The 13887-nt window shown below is 36.8% G+C and overlaps 1 pseudogene; it reads right to left on the bottom strand.

The window, feature by feature from the left end:
* Positions 1–9824: 9824 nt before the first annotated feature.
* Positions 9825–13887, bottom strand: part of LOC103730167 — a 5607-nt pseudogene continuing 1544 nt past the window's right edge.

The following is a 13887-nucleotide window of genomic DNA, read 5'->3' as shown; positions in this document are numbered from 1 at the left end:
TGGAGGAACACTGCTTACTGACTTGCTCCCCAGCCCATGCTCAGCCTGCTTTCTTATATAACACAGTACAACCTTCCCAGGAGTGACACCACCTACAGTGTGCTGAGCCCTCCCATGTCACTCAAAAATCAAGAAAATGCCTTACAGACATGGACACAATCCAGTCCAATGGAGGCAATTCCCCAATTAAGGCTCCTTCTACCAGTTGTGTCAAGTTGACAGCTAAAGCTATCCAGCACAGTTGCTTAATGGCTTGCTCTCTTTTTGGCTTGCTCTCTGCTAGCTTTCTTATAATCCCAAGTCAATCTGCCGAGATATGGTGCCACCCACAGTGGGCTGGTTAGCTTGCCCTCCCATATCAATAATCATTCAAAGGAATTTCTCAAAAATGTAACCACAGGCCAGTTTCATTTAGAAAATTCTGTAACTGAGGTTCCCTCTTCCCAGGCGACTCTTGGAATTTCAAGTTGACAATAGAAACTAAACAGGATACATGCACATATGGACATGTCAGCGTAGGAGAGCATGAATGAAGGCTGAATCACGGTCCATTAATTTCTCAATAATTGAAAATTTTCTTACAGATGTACCCTTCATATCACATAGAATACCATATAAGTTTAGGACGTCACCATTTATTACTGTATCTGAATGGCTTAACAAAGAATAATCAACTAAGTGGAAGAACCCAGTGGAGATACATGTTGAGTGCTGATCCTTAATAAAATATTACTAATATTGTCTTGTTATTGTTTCAATCTTGCAAAGGTTCATATAGTAGAATCTTGGTTCTTGTCATAATGATGTTGGAAGATGTTAGATCTTTTTAGGAACTTTGCAAGGTAATGAGGTCATTGTGAGTATTGCCCTTGGAATTGATTGAAACTACTTTTGTTTAGTGAGTTAATTTTTGATTTGAGAATTAATTGTTGTAAAATATAAAGACCAATCACTAAATTTTTCACTGACATCCATCTCTCAATATGATCTCTCTTACAAATATTCCCATTAGCCACGAGGTTCCCCTCTGAGTCCAAAAAATGGGACTGAGTGATCTCAACTTTTCAAACTCCAAAATCATGAGTAAAGAAAATTTTAAAATTCTTTATTAGATAGCATCAAATATTTTTACACAAATCAAAACAGATTAATATACTCAAAGAAAAGCTGAAATCTGGGAAATCATGGTGGATGAAACATTCTACTACACTGAATAATTAATAGCTGCTGGAATTAAGTAAACTTCAGGAAATCACAGGCCAGGTTGGTATGCTGTGTGAGCTCGAGCCTCTTGCTAATGGGTAGTGTTTCTGAACATTTAAGTCTCATCAACCTCATTTGCAGCTTCATGAAGCTTGTAACTTCTGAATACACAAAAGTTATAATCATTACAAGAGAGCTAACATTATACTAATAGCTCATCAAAATATTAAGGTACATTAAATATGTACTTCATTAACAAAATTGATAAGAAGATCTAATTTTGGAACTACCAATTACCAATGTTTGAAAGTGATGATGAATGTAAATAGTGCTGCAAAGTATCCTCAACAACTGAGTTTTGATATAAGCATATACTGGATTCTTTGATGACAAAAATATGCATGTAGATTAAGAAATACTATATTGTAATTAGGGATAACTAAAAATAAAGATGACACCATCATTTCATATTTACAGATATAATCTGTTGTTAGTCTGCAGATTAAATTTAAAATTCTTATACTAGTTATTCTTCAATTTCTCATAGGCATCATAGTATAAAATTTAGCACAAATCCTGTTTACACTGCCTTCCCTACTTAATTGCTGAATTTCTGGAAGATGAAATGGATTTAAAATTTTATCTTCTCAAGATATTTCATGTGAAAATGTTGTTGCTGTTTTTGTTGTTGTGTATCAAAAAATACTTGGAATACTGCTTCTATAAAAAAGATGAGTTCTTTGTTTTATTTGAAGACAAGACTATCAGTCAGGTAAAACATATGATTTTCCCAAGAAAATTACTTTTAAAAATTATTCTGTGGCAATGATGTTAGCATACACAAGTCCCATGCAAAGTCAGGCAGACAAAAACCCTGCATAGAACTGTGGAAATGAACAGAAGACCTCAATGTTAGCTGAAGAAACATTGGCAACTGATCACTGCTAGGTGAGGAAGAGGTCATCTTCCTAAAACAAGGAAAGTGTTATTTCACCTTACAGTTCTCAGGTCATAATCTAATACTGAGGGACGTCAGGACAGGAACTCAAGGCAAGAACCTGGAGGTAGGAAATAAACTAGAAACCATGGAGGAATGATATTTACTAGGTTGCTTTCCTGGGCTTGCTCACGTACCCTCCTTATACAGTCTTATACAGGCCCTATGCCATGTAATGGCATTGCTCACAGTGGATTGGACCATTTGCCATTAAATAACAATTAAGAAATTGCCTCACGGACATGGCCACAGACCAATCCTATGAAGGGAATTCTTCAACTGAGGTGTCCTCTTCCCAGTTGACTCTAATTTTTGTAAAATTGAAGGAAACTAATCAGTGCCAAACTACACACTTTGGCTTCAGGATATACAGAAATAAGCTTCAAACCAACTGGGAATCATCCTACCTGCAGGTGAATTTTCATAGTGCTAGAATGTGTTATTCATATTGTTGGGAGAGAAAAGGCCATAAGGGTCTTATCCAGCACTGTACTCTGCACGCTCCAATACTGAGCTAGTAGGTAACATGTAACTCTTGGTGCAACTGTGGCACAACTGTTAATGTAATAACTAACCACTATGATTGACTGTGAAGTCTGCTCCACAGAAGGTAATTTCATCCTAGTGCTATAATTCTCTTCAAAAGCTCATGGCTGGGGAGGTCATAGGCCCTAAGGGAGAACCTGTTACTCTTATTTTGGCAAATCACGCTGTCAAAATTACTTCTAAAATTTTGCTTTTATGTTTGTAACCATAGTTCTGGCTGCTCTGAATCTTGATCACAGGAGCTTCATTTTAGAGTAGACTGCAGCCAACAGTGAAATGCATAACTCTTCAAAGTGCTGAGAATAAGAGACCATGTGCTTGGCTTCAAAATGACATCTATAGTAACTCCCACACCACCACCACCACTCAGGGAACATTGCAGAAGAGGAGGCAAAAAGAATGTAGGAGAGGGAGGATGGAGAGGAATGCTATAAAATGCTGTCTCTGGACACTATATGGCTATGGCAATCATGAACTCATAATAGCTTGTAGTTACCTAGATAAGACTACAAAATATCAAGACAGCCAAAAATCCCTACACAAGTGGAATAGATGATCTCCAGGCCCCACCCCTCTCTCTGGAGATTTTGGCAGTTGATAGATTATTGAAGAGAAAGAACTGTTCTGTTTGATGATTTGGACACTGGTAGGTTTCCCATGCTCTAGATGTTGGACCCAGGGCCATGTACCTGTGGACAGCACTAACAGGACTTACTCAGTTATCAAAAATTATCAAAAATAAAGTCCATTTGTATACATACACACAAATATACACATATGTGTAATATAGCACATTTAATTTGCCTGGGGGCAGTAAGGAAGGGTGCGGATCGTGAGGAGATCTGTAGACTATCAAATTATATTGCACGAATATCACAAACTTGGGTCATTTGTTTTCTTATATCTTTGTTGAATTCTTTGTATATTCTGGATACTAATCCTCTGTCTAATGAATAGCTTTTGAAGATTTTTCCCCAGATTGTAGGTTTCTTCTTCCTTCTATTGAGTGTTTCCTTTGCTGTACAGAATTATTGTAATGAGGCCCCATTTGTTAATTGTTGGTTGTAATTCCTTTCAGACTGATGTCTGATTTAGAAAGTTCTTTCCTGTAACTGTATCTTGTAGGGTACTGCTTATGCTTTGTTCTAATAGTTTCTGCATTTCAGTCTTCATATTGAAGTCTTTAGTCCATTTGGAGTTGACTTTTGTGAAGGGGGATAGATAAGGCCCATTTTTCACTCTTCTACCTGTAGAGATCCAGTTTTGCCAGCATCATTTGTTAAAGATGCTGCTTCTCCTCCAGCATGTGTTCTTGGCAACTTTGACAAATATCATGTGACAGTAATTGTGTGTACTCATATGTGGGTCTTCTATTTTGTTCCATTGATCTACAAGTTAATTTTGTGCTGTTTTTATGCCTATGGCTCTGTAATATAGATTGAGGTCTGATAAGGTAACCCCTGCCCTCTGCCAGCATTTCTCTTTGTGTTCAGGATTGGTTTGGCTATCTAGGGTCTTTTGTGTTTCCATATGAATGTTAGGATGGATTCTTCTATTTGTGTGAGGAATGTTATAGGATTTTGATTGGGATTTCATTCAATCTGTCAATTGCTTTTGGTAGAATGGTCATTTTCAGTACATTGATTCCATGAGTCTTGGGAGACAAGGTTGACCTAGGTATGCTAATCAGGGATAATCGTTCTGTAGTCTCTTGATATCTGATCACTGACATTTTAGATTTAAACCAAAATTAATCTATTGATTTTTCTCTCCATCTTACATTTGACCTCTCCTAAAATATCAAAATACACCATTATTTTTTTTATGATAGTATCAACTTAATATGCCCCCTTTCCTCCAAGGTCGACTAAGTTCCAGGGGACTATGGAATGACTCTCAAAATGTCCTGTAACTGTGGTAAATCACCTGTCCTCTTCTTCAGGGAGGCCACGTACTTGAACCAGAGTCCAGTCTACAAAGGGGAGGGTCAACCTAGAGGAAGTATCTCATTCATGCTTCCAAGTGAAACCAAAATGGTGGAGTAAGACCTTTGACTTCTCTTCACATAGACAGAACTGATAAAAGAAAGGAGCCAGGAACTCCTCCCAGGCCCACGTGATCCCCGAGGAACAGATCCTCAAATGACCTTAAGTGTAAAAATAAATTGATTTATTTGGGCCAAATGTATGGTGTTAAACACCCAAAAGGAAAGTATAACCAAAGAGTAAAGTCATCAATATACTTCAAGAGTTCAAGGGAGGCTGGGTGTGGTGGCGCATGCCTTTAATCCCAGCACTTGGGAGGCAGAGGAAAGTGGATGTCTGTGAGTTCGAGGCCAGCGTGGTCTACATAGGAAGTTCCCGGCCAGCTGGGACTATAGGGAGACTCTGTCTCAAAAACACCGAAAACAAAAACAAACAAACAAAAAAGAGTTCAAGGGAATACACTTCCCAGACAGAGTTCAAGGGATTACACTTCCTAGACATTAGGCTTAAGTCTATATAAAAAGTTATTTAGACAATTATTTTCCATTGATGGTTTTGTTTCTAATCAGAAAGTGATGCTCAGATGTAAGGCTTCAAATCTTGGTCTCCAATACTGTAGCACCCACTTGTAGCTAAGTGAGGCAACCAGCTATTGTTCTAAAATAATGGATAAATTTGTTTTCTCCCCCTATGTAGAAGCATTTGAGAGGGAACTGACACTGATTCTAACAAATGCAACAGCTGTCAAAATACCTGAAAGGAAATCCTGAATCCATCATTTGAGAATCCAACCTTGGAAGACAAAAGAAATATGAGGAGGAACCTAATAGAGGGATGCTTTTAGAAGCCCTTGTCAAGAAATTCCAATGAACTCTCATATGAACATTTAATTGCCCTGTTCTGACTTTTTTCTAGTTCCCTGTCTAGAACTTGTAAAGCTAATTACTCTTGCCTTTACTTCTCCTTCACATCTCCTATTTATAATTTAAGGGCTTTCCCCTCTAGAGATAAGAGCTATGCAATTTGGGAGTCTTTTAGATAGACCCACTGAAGTGATACTCCAATTGACTCACCCTGCGTCCCTCTTCATCGTGGAAGAAGCCAGTGGGTAACCTCTTCAGAGGATGGTGTGAGAAGAATAGGAGGTAGGAATTGGCTAGACAGTTAAGGTAAAAAGAAAAGTAGCCAGTTTCTTGGCTAAAAGTCAAAATGTCCTTGGGCCTCTTAGCAACATACTCCATTCCAAAGGCCAAAAATGTTGAAAATATTTGGGACCTTTATCTAAACCTTAAAAGATTCATGGGTTACCTCTTCAGAGGGGAGAATGTTAGAGTATCCAAACACTCCATAAAATAAATTAAAAAAGAAGAAAGAGTTAAAAATAAATCTCTTTAAAAAAACTGTATTGTAGCTGGGGAGATTGATCAGTAAATAATGTACCTGTTGTGAATGCATTAAGACCTGAGATTCAAATCCCAACACTTGTAAAAATGGAGTACATTGGCTTGCACATTTAATCTCAGTGCTGGGCAAGTAGAGGTTGGAAGACTGTTAGGGGGCTTGCTGCCCAGCTAGCTGAAAGGATGATATACAATTTTAGTGAGAATCCCTGTCTCCAAATAGAGGAATCACCTGTGTTATCTTCTGTCCTCTGTACTTGCACAGATGGATGTGCACGTGTACACCTGTAAACATATACACAAACTCACCACATGCCCACAAACACAAACATATACAGTGTACTTTATTTTTGGATGGGTGATGCAGCTTGAGTTTTTCTTCACTCACGATAGTGGTGGCTGGCAGTTTGTCATATAAAGTAAAAATTAGAATAATATCCTTCATCCTTCAGTGAATGGATTCTAAATCTAGGAAAATCTTGCTTCCTGACAAAATACCCATTTGTCCACCAACAAAATTCCCATTTGTAAAACATTTGGTTACCTGCAACATAACCACTCATTCCTGTAACATAGACAGTGAGAGCAGCAGGAGGAATGCCTTTCTCTATGATAGCAGAAAAAAAGGATAATTGATTAATAGAAAATGTTGATGTAAGGAGAATTTATAGAAATTTGTCAGTAAAATAAAGACATTGGGAAAGAGAGAGGTGTGTTTAATGAGATTTTTAAAAAATATTTTATTTATTATTATTGTATGTGTATGAGTGTATTGCCTGCATGTAGGTAAGTGCACCTGTGTTGTGCAATGCCCGTGGAGGACAGAGGAGGCTGTCGGATCCCCTGGAACTAGAGTTCTGGACAGTTGTTAGCTTCCATGTGGGTGCTGGGATTCAAACCCAGGTCTTCTGCAAGAGCAACCAGTGTTCTTAACCGCTGAGCCATCTCTCCAGTCCCAACGAGATTATTTTAAGCACATAAGCCATAAGATTATTTTAAGCACATATTATTTTAAGCAGATAAGCATCATATCTCAGACACTTGAATGGGTGAATGTAGGAAAGTTTTGCAGAAATTGACAGAACAGAATGCAAAACTGATATTGAGGAATGCAGTGGATTTTAAGTTAAGTAGCCTTTTTCTTTTTCTTCATCATCTTGTTTGTCTTATTATTAAAAGTATGAATCCAAAGGAAGTCATCAAACGTAGGCAATATATGATGTTTGGTTTTTTTATAGAGCAACTGGAACCAAAGTAGAGAGTAGTGTAAGTGTTGGGAAGAGAAATAAGAGATAGGGACACAGGCTGACAGATGTTATCAATCCATTAGATAATGCCAATAAAGCCATTATAATCTTTCTTGCACTTTTTACTTCTGTAATTCCAGTGAGAGATGATAAGGGCTGAAATCCAATCCTCAATAACAGAAAGAGCAAAAAAATTAATAATAATGTAAAAGAAAGGGGAAAAAGAACTAGTTATGAGTTGAAAGTTAGAGAGGAAATCCATTGAAGGAGACAGGTAGGAAAGGAGACTCAAAATTAATCTGGGCTAGAGAGATGGTTCAGCAGTTAAGAGTTTTTATTCCCTTTGCAGAGGACCAGGGTTCAATTCTCAGCACTCACATTAGGCTGCTAACAACCATACGTAACTTCAATTCTAGGGTATCTGAAACCCTCATCTGCATGTCATCCATTGCCATCAGGCATGTACATGGTGAGCATACAAACATATAGGACAATGTTCATACACATAAGAACATCTTAAAAAGTAAAATTGAATCTTAATCTGAATATAAGTGGTTTAAGCAATGTTCACACCTGAAGGGGAAGAAATTTTCATTTTGCTATGGTATAAACAGATAGCAAAATTAAATACATCATTATTCTGAAAAATGTCATAGCGAAGAGTTAAATTTACATTTTTTGTGATATTGCTATAATGACTTCTTATATTTAGATATTGGCTCATGATATTTGTCACAGAGCATTCTATATATGCTTCTTAAACAATCCATTTATGTTTCATCATTCTGGTATGTATTTCTCCAGATTATATAATGTAGTCTCTCAGTTGCACAGTGATGATTGTGTCAACGTTGTGCTTAAAGCAGCTAAACTTTTCAGTGGAGCCATACACATCTTTTTATGAGTCTTCTGATCACTTACAATAATTTGTCTAACTCATCTCTGTGGCTTAATTATTATAAATTATTCCACACAAAATAGAATTTTAAAAAGAACACTAATTATTCTTACTGGTCAGGTTCACACTATAATGATGGCAAAGTTAAAAATCTAACATAATGATTAATTATCTCTCTACTGTATGATATTTAATGTTGTGTAATTTCAGTTTATCCCAAATGTACCTGTATCATCATCAAAATCATATAATATTATTCAGCCAACTCAAATAAGTTACAAGATCTAGGCCAAAATAAGTGAACAAACAAATTTTTTGTTAATAATAGATATGAAAATGATCTGTGTATGTCAATAACTTGTCTTCTGACTGAAATGCATATGCATTTAGAAAGCATTCCTGACATCTTCAAAGATACCTAACATCTTAACGGTTGCTAAAGGATTTGTTTTGTTCTTACCAATGCTTGGTTTGCTTTTCTCCTTGGACATTGCACAACAGGTCTTTTTCCCATGTTTAATGAAACTGCCTATCAGGGGATCACATTAAACTAGACCACAAAGCACAGAGTATAATCCATGTGAAGGTTTTTTATAAGAATTTATAGCATAACTACATCTAACCACTATTTCTCAAAAATGTGATAAGCAGAAGAAAGGAACTGCTGAGTAGATTACTTGAAAATTTCACGATTACGAGTTTCAATAAATTTCCTTTTTCCCCCTGACAATTTATGGATTTTTAACACAAAGAGCTTTATTACCATATACAGCATCAAGTGTTCACTTAATTTTTATTCTTAGTAGGGCTGATTTCATTTCAAGAAAAGATACAGTTCTGATTTTTCATGTAAGCAAATATATTAAGTATGCACACATGCTGAATATTCATGTTGGACATAATTATTTTCAGAAATAATATTTTATCTGCAGAAAATAGGCAGTTAAATATGAGTGTTGTTGTAAACACTCATATTTAACAAAAATTGACTAGTCAAGCAGCTTATTTATAGTTCTACTTTAGGGAACAATATTCTGCCAAATAGCAGTTTGGTCCTTATAAACTGACTTCCACAGCATATAATATGCACTTGCATTGCATAGGCAAGCTTCATTTACATTTCATTCTGAAAGATCCAGAAATGAAATGCAATCCTGTTAGGTTTTGGTATGTATTAAAATTTCTTATGAATAATATAATTGGAATAAAAACAATTGAAATTTTAAAAAACATATGGATGCTAAGAAGTTCAAATAAAAATTTTAAACATAATGATGGAGAGATGGCTTAGTGGCTAACAACAAATACTGCCTTTCCAGAGGACCTAAGTTCAGTTTCCAGTACACATCTCAAGTGGCTCACAACCTCCTGTAATTCCAGCTCTAGGGGATCTTATGCCTCTGGCCACCTACACCCATGTGTATTCACATGTACTTACCTGCACAAAGACACACATGTACACACACACATATACAAGATTAAGAACGTCTTTTTTTGAAGGGCAATTATTTAATTCTATTTATGCACAGAAAACTCAGCAGTGTACATTTAACCAAGTTTGGTGGCGAGTTCTTTGGCCTTTCCCTTTTCCAGCTTGGCAGTGCCAGCCGCAGATTTTGGACCCTGGGCATTGCCTCCCCAGTGACACTGAAACTCATCATATCTGTCACTGTAATTGGTCCTGATGGCTTCCACCAGCTTAGCCAGAGCGCCTTTGTCTTCCGAGTTGACCTGTGTGAAGGCTATGGTGGTACATGTCCTGTGGACCTGCCACCCCAGCCTGGCCTTCCCCTTAATGATGCAGTACGGGGACTCCATCTTGTGACACAGGGTAGGCAGGAAGACCACCAGCTCGGTGGGGTCCACGTCATGTGCTATCACCACCAGCTGAGACTTCTTGTTCTCCAACAAGGTGGTGATGGTGTTGACCCCTGCTCGCAGGACAGGGAGACTCTTGTTGGGGATGTCCCTGTTGCTGGCAGCCTTCTAAGCTCCGGAGAGTGGCCTCTGCTGCTTCTACTTTGTCTCTGGCTGGTACTTATCTTGAGCTTGAGCAGATGGGTAGCTGTTTGACGGGTACAGGCCCTCGGTGAACTGGTTGATTGCAGGGGGCTCTTTCAACTGCTTTTAGAGAATAGCCTTTTGTTGATGCAGCTGGATGTATCGGGGCCATTTGACGAAGCAGGTGAGGTCTCTTTTGGGCTGGACGGCCTGTCCAGTGCTAAACTTCTTAGGCTTTTTTTCGAACTGAGGATTCAGCATCTTCTTGGCCTCCTGCTTCTTCACGACGGCGGGGGCACGGGTCAGCTTCTTCCCCTTGGCCTTCTTTCCTTTTCGGCATCTTGCTCTGCTGGAGGACAGCAAGACTGTCTTAAAAATTATATATCGCTGTTTTCTCCAGCCTTTGTTTTGTTGAGCTATTATATTTGCTATCTAGTTATCACTTGAAGTTATTCACTATTAATTACTGTATTTGTAGTTAAGGTGGAATAGTTGATTTTTTTCCCGTGTCAGATTTATTTTTGCACAATACATGGCTGTTGAGAAACAAGACGTATATGAAAAATATTTCTAGTATTCTATTTATTTCTAGGAGTGTATACAATTCAATCTTAAGCAATTTAAAATACTCAAAACTGTTTAAGTTTTGCAATACAAGCTTCAGAATATAATAAAGAATCTTAGCATGATTCTGCCGCAGTTTTATCCTAAGGAAAACTAACATGAACTGAATTTTATATAATGAGATCTCAATGTTTTGAGGGGAATCATAACACTAGATAAAGTGACCTCAGTCATAAATTATTAATTTTCATGGTTCATTATTGAAATTTTAATGTATATCATTTCTGTTATTAGGCAATTTGTAATATTGTGATATATAATTTCTCATTCATATATATTAATGTGAATATATAATATATTCAGATCATATCCAATTCTTCTCCCCTGTCTGTACCCCTCCACTACCCCCTCCAAATGTCATGCATGTTAATACACACACACACACACATATGTGTGTGTATGTGACTGTACACATCCATACACAAAGACCATAATTATTTAATTTCTATTATCCACTTATCTAATTACACATAATAAAACTAATTTAGTTCTTCATATAAATGTATGCATGAATGTGTTGAGAGCTAGGATTCATCTAGGCATGCTTTAAACTTAGAAATATTTATAGGACGTTAAAAGAAAGTTAAGCACAGAATTCTCAGGTACCAGATGCCAGGGAGTGGTGCCAGAGAGGATTGCCTAAGCTTTTAAAAAGTATCAGCAGGAGATGACAGGGAAATTTATGTAGTTCATGGAAGAGACTAAACACAAAAACAAGTCCAGAGAGTCCAGCGAAGTCTAGTAGTTTTATTTAAAGTTCTGGATCTGTAATTAAACATGAGCATAAGAGACCTTAAAATGATAGAAAATGGAAGATCTACTGTGGGATACAAGACAATTCATGAATCAGCTAGAAGAATCTCTGACTTACTGATATAGTTTTGTGATTGTGATCTTAGTAAGTCTACTGCATTAAAGACTAGAAATGCATTGGGCACTCCACATATGCATGGCTAGGCATAACTGTAAAATTGACTGGATTAAGAATCACGTGGGATACAAACTTTTGGACATGTCTCTGAGGGCATTTCTAGAGATGTTTATCCTAGGTGTGAAAACTCACCCTAAATATGGGTGACAACATCTGATGGGCTGGGGTCCCAGACTGAATAAAAAGGATAGAGTGAGTGAATCACCAGCATGCATTTCTCTTTGCTCCAGACTGTAGACACAAGGTGATCAACCACTTCACTCTCTTACAAGCATGCTTTCCCACCATGATATATTGTCTCCTTTCTTAAATCATGACCACAAGCAAATCATTCTTCCTTCCTTAGGTTTATTTTCTTAGGTGTTTTGTCAAAACAATAGGAAAGTAATCAACAGACCACCTGGCCTTTGGATCCTCTCTACAAATTGTCAGACAGATTATTGTTGGTTTTTTTGTACTACCATGGAACATTACCAGTGGATTCCAGTAAAGTAGAATTGCTTGACTACCATGGGATTTTAATGCACATTTGTGAGCATTTGCTCCCTATTTGGAAACTGTTTACTGTTTCTTTGAGATGGACATGTATTTCTCCATGGACTGAGAATTCCCTATGATGAGGTTGAAATTATGTTAGTGTCTTGTATTGATAAAGCACAATAGGTAAGTGAGAAAATCCAGGATTGTTAGCACTAGAATGGGGAGAGAAGATTGAAGGAAGAAAAAAATTACAATGAGAATATTGTGGTATTCATCGCATCAGTGATTTTAAGGATAAGGACATACTGTGATAATTGTTGCAGATGGTATCTCTAGTTTAGATGGCCAACAGTGACTCCTGAGTTTTTGGCACAGTATAAAATGTTTACTTTGTTCCAGTGAAGGGGACATTGCTGCCAGATACTACATGAAGTGAGGATAAGCCCTATGGTTTAGGTGATATAGGGTTATTGGCATATCCAAAGGATATGGCATATTTCTATTAAATTGACTCTGGTTGAAGGAAACTCTGCTTCCAACCTGTTGTTTCAGCCAGGAGAGTAGACTCTCACAATAAAACTCAGTTACTACTTCCTTTGGAAATTCAATGCTAGGTGACCAACTATAGCATAGCATATTTCTTATATAGAAGCAGAAACTCTGGGAGAGAGCAGTGTTTACATTTTGAACAAGGGAATATTATTTGTACTCATTCACTCACTCTTTATTCACCTAAAATACTTGTTTAATACATTCAAAGGAAAAGTAATATTCAGGATGATTGGAATGTGGTAAAAGATAAAGCCAACTACATTTTCAGTTTGGTGAGTCTAAAAACTTATAAAGTATACTATTGTTTGTTTCTAGTTGAATTATTTCGGAGTCATAACAAGCACAGTTACTCACACATACATTGTAATAGGGGTGAAGGTACCTCATAACACGTAATCTTTATTCACTGTTTAAATTTTTTATTTACTTATTCTATTGTTCAATAAGAGGCAAGAAAATTTTCAGTTTCAAACATTTGTCTGCAACAATAATTAAGTTGCTTATTTTTATATTTAGGAAGGAACGTTTGAATAGCATATTGATTCACCATTAAAGGTTGTTTGTTGGTAGTCCTGGAAATCCATTTGATATCTCTGAGAATATACAAAACCTAATAGGTCATTTTGCTATATACTAAAGGAATTAAGCTAGTCTGTCATCAAAGTGTTGCACCAAATTTTAGGATCCAATGCTGTGACTGTGAGCAATGCAAACAAAAATGTTTGAGGGAAAGAAAAACTTTGGATTATTTATTTGACTTTGCCATGAGCACTGCTCTTGTTTAAATATTGGATGTCTGTGCAATTTTGTTTTTAAAAGGGAAATAAAATGTTTCATATTCTTTACACAAATCTCAGAAACTACCACATTGTATAATTGCTGCACAGTTTTTCCCATTCTAACAGTATATATTCCTTCTTACACATTTCTATTAATGCCATAAGCCTATGGAAGACTTTTAAAAATTATAATGGGTACTCAATGAAGTTTTTTTGCATTCTGCTTTTCAATATTTAAACAAGA

Source organism: Nannospalax galili, unplaced genomic scaffold, assembly GCF_000622305.1.
Source record: "Nannospalax galili isolate Female #2095 unplaced genomic scaffold, S.galili_v1.0 scaffold1733, whole genome shotgun sequence".
NCBI classification, from domain to species: Eukaryota; Metazoa; Chordata; class Mammalia; order Rodentia; family Spalacidae; genus Nannospalax; species Nannospalax galili.
The sequence above is the reverse complement of the archived record's forward strand: the minus strand, read 5'-3'. Positions and strand labels throughout refer to the sequence as shown.